Below are 14,227 nucleotides of genomic sequence, written 5' to 3'. Positions count from 1 at the left end.
ATGTGTTTTTGCATCTGCCTGCACCGTTTTTAATTGTTTATCAATGAAAACGTGCTGGACGGACATCTTTGGTCGCTGCGCCGTGTCTCACTGGTTTTTCCAGGGTCTTGAGCTGGAGCGCCGTCTTTTTTATACATATCAGTTTTAAAAGAACCTTAAAGGAATATTCGGGGGTCAAAGTTAAGCATAATCGACAGCATTTGTGGCATAATATTGTTTACCACAAAAGTTTATTTAGCCTTTTCTTTAAAAAAAGCAAAAATCTGGGTTCCAGTGAGGCACTTACAATGGGAGTGAATGGGGACAATTCTTAAATGTTAAAATACTCACTATTTCAAAATTATATAGCCACTAGACATAAACAATATGTGTGTTAACATGATTTTAGTGTGAAAAAAATCACTTCCTAACCTTTTCTGTGTAAATTTACATCCAATTTTACAACTGCGATGTCATGTCAACAAATTCTAAACCCCTAAAACGACTGTAAAAATTACGATTTAAACAACTTTACAGCTCAAATAATAGATGAGTTTTAACAGAATAATTAATGCAATTGCTTTTATAAAATTATAAGCTTCACATGTCTGCCTTTAAACCCTCTAAAAATGGGCCCTATTCCCTTCCATTGTAAGTGCCTCACTGAAACCTAGATATTTATTTATTTTGTATTATATTTTCCATTCTGTTGCCACCTGTTCCATTCGTAGCGCTGTGTCTACCTGTTTGTTTAAAATATGTTGTTTAAAATAGTTTTAGATAGATAGCATGTCACACTGCAGGACGACGCTGAAACTGCATGTTATCTATGCAAATTGTTTCTTTCTCTTAGTTTCATTAGCAATGAGCTGCTGTGTTGTGCATGCACTGACAAAGTGGGACTACTAGTTTTTGCTTTGTTGAACGTTTAATCTGGTGTGATGCTGGGGGTGGGCTGTGGCCAAAAAGGCTCAGTGGAAACTAGCATGCCTGATGGGTCAGCAGGTAGAGGAAGGTCAATGCTCAGCCAAGCTTTGCAGTTCTACGGAAACAGCTGCCCCGGGACCATATGAGGCTTACGCCTTGAGAAATCAAGAAATCAAGTCTCAATTATGCCAACAGTACTCAGTAAATGAGGGACTGCCTGCTGGTGGCTCTTGGTCTGTTATTAGCCCTGTCAGTTTCCATTTGACCTGCTGACATTTAGACCAACATGCTGCAATAGCTTGTTTTATTTTGGCTAATGAGCTGTGGAAGTTAGGAAAATTGCAGGTCTAGCACAAATTCAAGTCCCGTTAATCAGCTGAGCTGAGATGTAGAATGATTTGAGTTGATTAACCCTCTCGTCCTCACTCAAACCTCCACGTGATGCAACAGGCAAACATGTGGCTCTGGCTTCAACACAGATGGGCTTTAAAAACACACAGGGCTGTTTGCTCTTGGAGGTGAGGAGACTGTTTGTAACTTAATTCAAAGAGAATTGGGGAGAAAGCTCCAAAAAAAAAAAAAAAAAAAAACAGTGCCAGAAGATGCACCTGTAAGACTGGCCAATACACTGGGGAAATCATTAACAGCATATTTGACAGGTAAATATTTTTCTATGGGACTTTCTGACTTAATAAGATAATAAGTGTATTTGACTTTCAAATGGGGGAATCAGTAAAGCTGCTTGTAAGGAAATAGGCCACATTTTATTACATTTAGTCTGCAGTCTTATTCCTCAGGGTGGATGATACCTAATTTTGCCTTATTCCAGCTACAGAGAGTTGAAGCTGCAGTTAAGCATTTGTATGTGCAGCAAATTTGCTGTCTCTGACTGTCCCAGATGGTCTAATGCTTTACTCAGATAATTTGCTAAGCAGTTGTTTCAGTAGACTTAATATGTGTTACATAAACTTGAAAGGCATTTGTCTCCCATACAATTCTAACTTTCCACTAAATGTTTCGGCAGATGGTTTCCCCTTTCTGTTTTCTAATGCTTCACCTAATCATCAGGATTGTTTTGCACTAGTGTCTTTTCTGTCTTTATATCCTGTCTATACTTTATTTTCCTATCCCTGTATGTCTGCTCCACCATCCTATCCTGTGTCTTTGAGTGTGTGTGTGTGTGTGTGTGTGTGTTTCTTTAGGTTACAAACTGGTAATTACAAGGGTATTATGCTATAAATGTGGTTTATGAGGACATTTCTAGTGTCCCCATAATTTAAATCGCTTAAAAAACATACTAAACGATGTTTTATTGAAAATGCAAAAATGCTGAATTTTTTTTTGAGGGTTAGGTTTAGGGGTAGGGTTAGGGTTAGGGGATAGAATCTATCTCACACTCTAATTCTGTTTGTACAGAATAAAAATCATTATTTCTATGGAGAGTCCTCATAATGATAGCTGCACCAACGTGTGTGTGTGTGTGTGTATGTGTGTGTGTTTATTTGTGAATGTCAAATCAAATCAAATCACTTTTGTTGTCACACAGCCATATATACTAGTGCAATGGTGTGTGAAATTCTTGGGTGCATTTCCGATCAACATAGCAGTCGTGACAGTGATGAGGCATATACCAATTTACAATAACATCAAATTAACACAGCACAATTTAAAGTCTAATATACACATATTTACACACAACACAATATACAAATAATAACATACACTGTACAGTATACAATACACACAATATAGATACACATTATTCAATAAAAAAAAGTATATAAAGTAGTATATATAGAATGTACAGTAGGTTGTATTGTACTGTATTGGCATTCAGGCTGTCGGTTGATAGTAAGTTGTTAAGAGAGAATATAATATAATAATAATATAATTTATGACAGTCCGGTGTGGGATATAAGAGTAAGAGTAATAAAGTGCAGTGCTGATGTATTTTGATCGTGGGAGATCAAGAGTTCAAAAGTCTGATTGCTTGGGGGAAGAAGCTGTCATGGAGTCGGCTGGTGCGGGTCCTGATGCTGCGATACCACCTGCCTGATGGTAGCAGTGAGAACAGCCCATGGCTCGGGTGGCTGGAGTCTCTGATGATCCTCCGAGCTTTTTTCACACACCACCTGGTATATATGTCCTGGAGGGAGGTAAGCTCACCTCTGATGATGTGTCTGGCAGTTCGCACCACCCTTTGCAGTGTTTGTGGTTGTGGGCTGTGCTATTGCCGTACCAGGCAGAGATGCAGCCAGTCAGGATGCTCTCTACAGTGCAGGTGTAGGACCGTGTGAGGATGTGGCGGTTCATTCCAAACTTCCTCAGCCGTCTCAGGAAGAAGAGGCGCTGATGAGCCTTCTTCACAACGACTTCAGTGTGGATGGACCATGTGAGTTCCTCAGTGATGTGGACACCCATGAACTTGAAGCTGCTGACCCTCTCCACTGGTGCTCCATTGATGGTGATGGGACTGTGTTCTCTGTCTTTTCTTCTGAAGTCCACCACAAGCTCCTTTGTCTTACTGACGTTGAGGGAGAGGTTGTGCTCCTGACACCAGCGTGTCAGAGTGTGCACCTCCTCTCTGTAGGCTGTTTCATCATTGTCAGTGATCAGACCTACCACCGTCGTGTCATCAGCAAACTTAATGATGGCATTGGAGCTATGTGTTGCCACACAGTCATGTGTGTACAAGGAATACAAGAGTGGGCTGAGAACACAGCCCTGTGGGGCTCCAGTGTTGAGGGTCAGTGATGAGGAGATGTTGCTGCCTATTCTAACCACCTGGTGTCTGCTTGACAGGAAGTCCAGGATCCAGCTGCACAGCGAGCTGTTTAAGCCCAGAGCCCGGAGTTTCTCATCTAGCTTGGAGGGCACTATGGTGTTGAATGCTGAGCTGTAGTCTACAAACAGCATTCTTACATAAGTGTTCTTTTTTTCCAGGTGGGAGAGAGCAGTGTGTATTGTAGATGCAATGGCATCATCAGTGGAGCGGTTGTTGCGGTAAGCAAACTGCAATGGGTCTAGAGAGAGAGGCAGCACAGAGCAGATGTAATCTCTGATTAGTCTCTCAAAGCATTTGCTGATGATGGGGGTCAGAGCAACAGGACGCCAGTCATTTAAGCAAGTTATTTTTGATTGCTTTGGAACAGGCACAATGGTGGATGTTTTAAAGCATGTGGGGACTACAGACAAAGAGAGAGAAAGGTTGAAAATGTCCGTAAAAACACCAGCCAGCTGGTTCGCGCACACTCTGATGACGCGGCCCGGAATGCCATCTGGGCCCGTGGCTTTGCGGATATTCACCCGTCGGAAGGATCGGGTTACATCCGCTACAGAGACGGAGAGTGAACTAACCTCTGTAGCTTCGGCTACGAGAGCTCTCTCCGCGAGGGTGGTGTTATTTCCCTCAAAACGAGCATAAAAAGTATTTACCTCATCCGGGAGAGTGTTCACGGCTGAGTTTTTATTCCCTTTAAAGTCTGTGTTGATGTTAATTCCCTGCCACATGTTTCTAGAGTTGGTGGTGTTAAACTGTCCTTCAATCTTGTTCCTGTACTGGCGTTTTGTTGTTCTGACAAAACGGAGGGCATAACTGGCTTGTTTATGCTCCTCCGCGTTCCCGGAATTGAAAGCGGAGGTCCGCACATTAAGTGCCGCGTGAACATCGCTATTTATCCATGGCTTCTGGTTCGGATAGATCCGTGTTGTTCTGGTCGGAACGACGTCCTCCACTTTCTGATGAAACACATTACGCTATCAGCGTAAAGCTCAATGTCGTCATCAGAGGCGGACCGGAACATCTCCCAGTCCGTGTGATCAAAACAGTCCTGTAGCGTAGAGTCTGATTGGTCCGACCAGCACTGGATCGTTCTGAGGGTGGGTGCTTCCTGTTTCAGTTTCTGCCTGTAAGCGGGCAGAAGCAGAATGGAAGAGTGGTCTGATTTGCCAAATGGTGGGCGGGGGAGGGATTTGTAGCCATCCCGGAAGGGAGAGTAGCAATGGTCCAAAACCCGGTCCCCTCATGTGTTGAAACTAATGTGCTGGTGGTATTTTGGTGCGACTGATTTGAAACTGGCTTTATTAAAGTCCCCAGTCACAATGAACGCGGCCTCAGGGTGCGCGGTTTCCTGCTCACTTATACTCCCATACAGTTCCTTGAGTGCCCGGTCTGTGTCGGCTTGTGGCAGGATGTACACAGCAGTGATAATGACCGCTGTGAATTCCCTCGGTAGCCAGAATGGTTGACACAGAAGCATGAGAAATTCCAGATCAGGAGAGCAGAAAGACTTGATAGAATGTACGTTCCTCTGATCACACCAGGATTTGTTGATCATAAAACATACACCACCTCCTCTGCTTTTACCTGAGAGGTCTTTCGCTCTGTCCGCTCGGTGCACGGAGAACCCCACGGGTTCAATGACTGAGTCTGGAATCTCCGCAGACATCCAAGTTTCCGTAAGGCAGATAATGCAGCAGTCCCTCGTCTCTCGTTGGAAAGAGATCCGCGCTTTCAGCTCGCAGAGCTTTTTATCCAGAGACTGATCATTTCCCAGTAGAATACTGGGTAGCGGGGGTCGATTTGCTCGGCGTCTTACTCTGATGAGAACGGCGGCTCTGTTTCCCCTTTTCCTCCTGCGTTTCCGCATCCGGACTGCCCAGACAAAGGGCTCCGCTTGCGTGTTTGTAAACAGTGGGTCGGCATTGAGGAATTTGAAGTCCGGTTTACAGTGTGAAATTGCTGAACCAATGTCCAAAAGTGTTTGTCTGTCATAGACAATAAGGCAGACAACATCCAAGACAAAAAATATAAGAATTGTGAACAAAACAAACAAAACACTACCATGTTGTGTCGGAGCTCGCAACACAGCAGCCACACTCGGCGCCATCTTGACTAGATGCTAGACTACTAATACACTATATTGCCAAAAGTATTCGCTCATCTGCCTTTAGACGCATTTGAACTTAAGTGACATCCCATTCTTAATCCAAAGGGTTTAATATGACGTTGGCCCACCCTTTGCAGCTATAACAGCTTCAACTCTTCTGGGAAGGCTTTCCACAAGATTTAGGAGTGTGTTTATGGGAATTTTTGACCATTCTTCCAGAAGCGCATTTGTGAGGTCAGACACTGATGTTGGACGAGAAGGTCTGGCTCGCAGTCTTCGCTCTAATTCATCCCAAAGGTGCTCTATCGGGTTGAGGTCAGGATTCTGTGCAGGCCAGTCAAGTTCTTCCACACCAAACTCGCTCATCCATGTCTTTATGGACCTTGCTTTGTGCACTGGTGCGCAGTCATGTTGGAACAGGAAGGGGCCATCCCCAAACTGTTCCCACAAAGTTGGGAGCATGGAATTGTCCAAAATCTCTTGGTATGCTGAAGCATTCAGAGTTCATTTCACTGGAACTAAGGGGCCAAGCCCAGCTCCTGAAAAACAACCCCACACCATAATCCCCCCTCCACCAATCTTCACAGTTGGCACAATGCAGTCAGACAAGTACCGTTCTCTTGGCAACCGCCAAACCCAGACTCGTCCATCAGATTGCCAGATGGAGAAGCGTGATTCTTCACTCCAGAGAACGCATCTCCACTGCTCTAGAGTCCAGTGGCGGCGTGCTTTACACCACTGCATCCGACGCTTTGCATTGCACTTGGTGATGTATGGCTTGGATGCAGCTGCTCGGCCATGGAAACCCATTCCATGAAGCTCTCTACACACTGTTCTTGAGCTAATCTGAAGGCCACATGAACTTTGGAGGTCTGTAGCAATTGACTCTGCAAAAAGTTGGCAACCTCTGCGCACTATGCGCCTCAGCATCCGCTGACCCCGCTCTGTCATTTTACGTGGCCTACCACTTCGTGGCTGAGTTGCTGTCATTCCCAATCGCTTCCACTTTGTTATAATACCACTGACAGTTGACTGTGGAATATTTAGTAGCGAGGAAATTTCACGACTGGACTTGTTGCACAGGTGGCATCCTATCACAGTACCACGCTGGAATTCACTGAGCTCCTGAGAGCGGCCCATTCTTTCACAAATGTTTGTAGAAGCAGTCTGCATGCCTAGGTGCTTCATTTTATACACCTGTGGCCATGGAAGTGATTGGAACACCTGAATTCAATTATTTGGATGGGTGAGCGAATACTTTTGGCAATATAGTGTATGTGTGTATGTTTATCTTTCCTGTGATGTCCTGACACTTTGGCCTGTGTTTGAATGTCGAGATGCAAAAAGGTGACTTTCCCTTAGACTTCTTGGGCACAGTAAGCTCAGTTTGGGACCTCACATTAATCAGTGGAATTAAATGGCATGAAAAGATTTCCGTGCTTGTGTGTGCCTCATAGGTCAACCTGCTTTAATCTGTCTGTAGTGTCTGCATTTAAATTTGAACCTCTCTCTTGACTCTCTCCCCCCACTCTCTTTCCATCCTCCTTGCATCTCAATGCTCGTCTCAAAGCTCAGATTCTTTCTCCGGTCAGCACAGCCAAGACTAGTTGACATTACGGCTTATTTTATTTTTAGAGTGTGAGATAGTTGGGTGATACAGGGTGTCTTCTCACAGCACCCGATGACGCTTATGAAGTACACAGATATGTAAAGATTATGATGGATATGTGCTAGACACCAGCACAGTGTTATTATCATTAATGGAAATGAAAATTAAAAAGCTGAATTTTAATAACTGAACCTTTTTAATAACTGAATTTAAAACAGAACATAATTGGGAAAAAATTATGAGTCATTTTCATGACTCTAAAGCTAAATAAAATTAACACAATTAATTAAAACATTTGCATACACATTTTTAAATTTGGAACCTTTACAACATTCATTAAACATGAAAATGCCACAATTAGATAAATTATTTCAGTGAACAAATTAACTTTGACAGCCCTAAAATACAAAACTACATTACTAAATATACCCCAAATCTAAAGTTAAATAAGCCACTGTTAAAACTAAATCTAAACTAAAACTATTAATCCTAGAGTGAAAATAATGAAAACATAACTATATTTAAAGGCCAAATTGAAATAAAATTGAAATAAAAACTAAATTAAAAATCCTAAACTACAAAAACCTTTCATCACTATCTTATCCATTTTATAGTCTTGGGATATCCAGCACTAAATAAACCAAATCTATGCTTGCCCACATCTGATTTAAAGATTTTTTAAAGTTAAAGGAATAGTTCAGCCAAAAATGAAAATTCTCTCATCATTTACTCACCCTCATGCCATCCCAGCTGTGTATGACTTTCTTTCCTCTGCAGAACACAGATTAAGATTTTTAGAAGAATATTTTACTCTGTTGGTCCATACAATGCAAGTGAATGGTGCCAACATTTTAAAGCTCCAAAATCCACATAAAGGCAGCATAAAAGTAATCCATATGACTCCAGCATTTAAATCCATATCTTCAGACACGATATGACAGCTGTACGTGAGAAACAGATCCATATTTAAGTATTTATTTTATCATGAATTCTCCTCTCTGCCCAGTAGGGAGCGATATGCATGAAGAATGTGAATCACTAAAAACAGAAGAAGATGAATGGGAAAGTAAAACTGAAATGGAAATTGACTGAGCAGGGAGGAGAATTTATAGTAAAAAAAAGGATTTAAATATTGATCTGAAATATTGAACTATCCCTTTAAGCAAAGAGAGGTTTGTCATTACAGAGGTTGGGGTTAAATGTGCTCAGCAAGCTGGTCTGGAAATAAACAGTTTATGACTGTGTAATTTAGCGTGTCCTCATGTATGCGTAAATATTTTAGCATCTGGAAGATGATTTATACCATTTGGAACATTTTGAATTGTGACATCATAGAAAAATGTGTGTTTAGATTTATATAGAACATGACATTTATGTTCAAATGCATTTTGAAAGTGATGCCACGGGGAAATGGCTTTCTAATATTATCAGTCCAACAACTGCTCAGTCTGACGATCTGTGCATAAACAGACTGGAAGTTAGTCTGAAAGGGGAAACAACACATCAGCACATGGGACCGTGTGAATGAAATGAATGAAAGACTGAATGGCTACAGGACATACTGTAATCACCTCTGGGAGGGTATTGGCTAAAAACTTGATAATGTTGTACTGTGTCTCAGCAACCACTACTTTGATGTTTATTAGTTAATGATGGTAAACATACAACGTATGTTTAAATCACATTGCTTGGGGCTATTGTTGTTTTTGTAAAGCGAACACTGGGGTGGGAGAACAGAAGAGGTAATTGTTCTGCGCTTTCTCTTGAACAAACCTGTAGATCCATGTTAAATGAATGCCAACTAAGAAAACAAAACCTGATGAAAGTGTTTAGCTAAACAAAAGCACACCTTTGAAACATTTAAAAGGGTGCACAAACAGATCAGAGGAACTCAGTCACGCACTGCAACACACAGACTTTCTACAAACTCTACAAAATTTGGCAGCACATGCTGTCACACATGTGTTTGTCTAAATGCACACTTAGTCATGATGTCATGGGGCAGGCTTACTAAAATGCTTAGCGATCATTCAAAGCTTTAGACCATATATGATTATGTTCTCCAAGGACTGCCAGGAAATGTCGCCAGATTTTTTTCCTTCCAGATTTGTCTCTCTAGACGCAGAGGTGATTAAAGATGAAGTTGCCAGCTGAAAGTGAGCTTCAGAGGAATTTGATGCCACAAATTGGCTGATGGCTCTTACGTCAACATAATTCGCCTCTATTTTGCAGTTCTATACTGTAATTTAAAGGTAGATCTTTAAGTCATCTGTTATTTCATAGGAATCTGCACTAAGCAAGACCCCATGAAAGGCCATTTGTATGCTAGTGTAGTGTCTCTTAACCAAGGGGCCAGGGTCATTCACTATTAAGAACATTGTAAGCATACAGACTTACACTTTATGCTCATTTAATATCAGTATACATGTTTTATTTTATTTATTTTTTAACTGACAATGATAATAATAATAATAATAATAATAATAATAATAATAATAATAGCAATAATATATACAGAAAATTGTTAGTCAATATTGGGTGAACAATAAATTATTAAGTAAACAATTAAAGTTATTTGTGGACTAGTGTCACGGATCCACCGGACTCCCTCTCTCACTCCACACTCCACTCCCTCTTTCTCACTCCACACTCCGCACACTCTCCCCTGAGTTGATCACACGTACCTGTGATCACATAAGTGACTGATCAAGGACTTAATTTATACCCTGCTCTCACACACATTCAGTGTCTGTCCTTGTCAGTGTTTCCCCAGAGACTACGGACTCGTTTAGACTTCCAGTGTAAATACTTACCTAGTTATTGTCCCGACCACGGAGGTCACATTCCCCCCGTACACTGTGGGTTATGGCAGGAGCCCCAGGCCACTGCCAGCACCCATGCCTGCCACAGTAAACGAGCCAGCGCCCACGCCTGCCATGGTAAACGAGCCAGCACCCACGCCTTCCACGGTAAACGAGCCAGAGCCGGCACCTGTAGCCTCGACCGTTCCCTCAAAAGCACTCCCAGCTGTCCGGAGGAAGAGGAGAAGGAAAAGGACTCCCATTTCCCAGTCGATGACTGGGAAATGGGTGGATGACGGTGGATTCTGTCATGAATCCACCGGACTCCCTCTCTCGCTCTACACCCGCTCACTCTCCCCTGAGTTAATCACACATACCTGCACTTCATCAGTGACTAATCAAGGACTTCATTTATACCCCATTCTCACACACATTCAGTGTCTGTTCTTGTCAGTGTTTCCCCGGAGACTACGAACTCCCTAGTTTCGTCTAGACCTTCCAGTGTAAATACTTACCTAGTTATTGTCCCCCTCATCAGAGTTTAGTGTTGTTTCTTCCTACGTTTATTCCCCCGCATATTGGACTCTCCTGTGTTGTTTACGTTTCCTGCAAGGATCAAAGAACTGTTGTGAGTTTTCCTGTCATCTGTACATCACTATATTTCCCAATCTGGATATTACACACCTGCTGTTTGCAACACATCTGTTTCTGGACTGACTCACCTGTTGTTTTCTTCTCTGTTTCATTCACCTGTGCAATAAACCCCGCGATTGAGTCCATGAGTTTCTCCGTGACAACTAGTTGGTAACAACCAAGTGGTGGAATGGTTGTTGCAGAGAACTGTAAGAATTACAATCAGAAGAGAAAGGAAAAAAGTCAGTAACTTGATGCCATGCATGAAAATCATCTGTACAGTATTTTGGCTCCTCATCCTCATCTCTTCCTCTCCGACACCTAAGGGCGCTCTCACCCACGCCATGCATTGTGTAGTACTGCACATGTTGTGTAGCATTGTTATTAGTGTTACAGTTATCACTTTTGGGAGTAAAGAGCAGATCTCCCTTGAGTCCCTTAAATTGGTGAATGTCCCTGAAGTGCAGTTTCCACGCATCTCCTCATTTTGCGCTCCGCAATAACACGGTGAACCTCGTTATATTCAATTAATGCTTGTTGTCATGAGCAGGACCATACACAGGGTCTCCACTGTCTTCACTGATCCTGGAAGCTTTAATCTCGACCCACAGTGCAAATTTTGAAAACAAAATATTAAAATGTACATCTGATGAATGATAAATATTTACAGCGAGCTAAATTACAAACGTTTTAAAATTACGCACAAATATAATGAAGTTACAATGAATAGCAGCACTTTATGGTCACATTTCAGCACTTCACATTTATGGACAGCATCTCTCTTAAGTAGCACTTAAAGCACATCCTCGCACGTTCATGTTAAGTGCAGTTTTCGTAAACGCACATAAAAAATAATGAACGTTCATAGAATCACTCGTAGAAAATGCTCTTAACCGCTAAGATCAATCGTTATTGGGAAACGAGGCCCAGGTTGTTAAAAATGCATCATACCAACCAACATCTTACTTTGATGTTGTCTTGCTTGTAATCTGATTCCAATCATGTGATGTGATTTATGCAGAACAGACTGAAGAAATGGATCCTTTTGGAGTAGAAGACCAGCTGAGGGTGCATAGGTCAGGATCAGACACCCTCCCCTACAGCGCTACATGAGAAGAGTCACTGGCGCAGATTCCAAGCCATTAAACATGGTAGCCATGGAAAAGCATTGCTGGCCACCACCCTCCCTTGGCCCCCCTCACCAGCCCATTGCCTTCTTGTACGCCCTCTGTACCTAGTGCTGGGAAATGAAGTCATCCACACCGTTTTATCAGGTCTACTGGGGGCCAGTACATTTCTCTATCTCTTCACCTTGTCTGTCTTTTCTGTCTCTGTTTATCTTTCTCCCATTAGTCTTTTGGTGTCTCAGCCCCTCTCCTCTCTTCTGTCAAATTTGTCAAGTGTGTTTGCACTGTAGATAGAGAGTGAGAGTCATCAATAGCTTTGGCGCCATTGCACCCCTCTCTGTCCTTTCTTTGCTTTTAATATGGAGTGGTATAAATCAGTGCTGCCCTACAAAGGCAAAATGTAGTAGCTTGAAAGCTACTTGGTTGTAGTGTGGATTTTGTAGTTGCTGAAATTTCACACTCTGACATTTTCTCGAAATCTGAGCATAGTTGAGTCAAATCAGTCTGTCACTGTACAGATCATAATCCAAGAGGCCTGATTTTGGTCATAATTCAATTTTGACAAAATGCGTACTGCAGCAATTTGGTTCTCAATTAGTTTTGTTTCAGGACCAAGATTTTGGACATCAAGTGGTGACCCAACCAGTGTTGTGGAAGCTACTTTGAAACTGTAGCATCCTAGCTACATGCTACTCATAACTTTTAGTAGTCAAACTACAGCCAAGCTACTCTAAAAGTAGTGAGCTGCTACACTACAAGTAACTAACGAAAATAATCTACAGCTACACTGAAGCTAATTAACAAAGATATAATAACAATACGATTGTATTTTGTAATCAGGGTGACATTAAACAATTAGGGTGACTACATTCAAATGAAGATATAAATTTAAACTGAATATGAACTAATAAAACTAGAAAACACCTTATTTTATATAACTAAGTCGAAATATAGTGATAAACAGCAGCAATCAACTAAATATTTTGCTTCAAAAAAGAAGGCAAAATCCCTTTAAGGTTGCTCAGGGGCTCGAGTGAATTAGTGAATCATTTATATGAACTAATTAATTAAATGAAGCGTCCAGATGGACAGACTAACTAAAATGAAGAGTGCCCAGTGCCTCATATAAGTGAATCGTTAATTTAATTGATTCATTTAAATGAGCTCGTGAAAAAAACTTTTCACTTTTGAGTTATTGAAGTGAGGTTTTTTATTTCCCAAGAGAACATAAGGTGAGTGCATTTGATTACTGATCCATTGCTTCATTCGCAATACAGTGTGACAAATGCAGCATTTTGTGACAATACACTACTACTAGTTGGAAATTGTAGCTTGAAAAATATTGTAGAGTTTGATTGTATGCACAGCCTTTGATGTCAAAAACAGGAGATATGGGAAGTGTTTTCTCCTACCTAATTACTAATAAGCCTAATTATTTTGCTATCCTAACTATACATAATTAGTTGCATTGTATTACAGTTTTTCTCAATCGCTTTGGCTCAATTCTCGAATGAGAATTATTTTTTTTCAAAACAATAAGTTCAAATCTCTGAACAATTAGTTTCTTGTTCACACCAGATTTGAATTTCTTATTCATTTAAGCAAATTGCACGCGTTTTGGCACATATGTGCAAAAGAGTAAGTACAATTGTCTATAATTTGCACAATAACTAAATGCACATGGCTTGCTGATCAAAACTGATGAGTTGATTCTCAGTGAAACTGTCATGCTCTTCACAACTTTTAAACATTCTTTCATCGTGTGAGCCATCACATGCTAAATGATCCATTCAATTATCAAAATCTGTCAGACATAAATGAATATTCCATAAATATCTGACATCGAATGTTTATGATGTCTGCTAAATCTCTGGCTAGATCAACAAGTGTGACAGGATGTCCACCAAGAAGATGGGAACTTGTACTGTGAGGAGGTACAAAAAATTATTTTTTTACAGAACTACCGCAGGTCTTTTCATTGTTGCGGGTTTGTTTGGTGTTTTTTGTTTGTTTGTTTTTTGTTTTTGCATGGATGTCATTTTGTGTCAATTTTATGTTCACTATATATGACTTTACATGTAAGAAATTTGTAAAAATGTACATGCAAATATTAATTTTCTGTTTTCATGTAACACATTGCTACAAAAGTAAATTTACTGTATACATACAAATGTGTATATCCTGTATATATTATGTGTACTACAGTGTTGACTTTTCCCAGTAAACTTTTACCTACTGTTGAAATCGGTTTCTAAAAAGCTC

This window comes from Myxocyprinus asiaticus, chromosome 39, assembly GCF_019703515.2.
Source record: "Myxocyprinus asiaticus isolate MX2 ecotype Aquarium Trade chromosome 39, UBuf_Myxa_2, whole genome shotgun sequence".
Taxonomy (NCBI): Eukaryota; Metazoa; Chordata; class Actinopteri; order Cypriniformes; family Catostomidae; genus Myxocyprinus; species Myxocyprinus asiaticus.
This window is presented reverse-complemented; position numbering follows the sequence as displayed.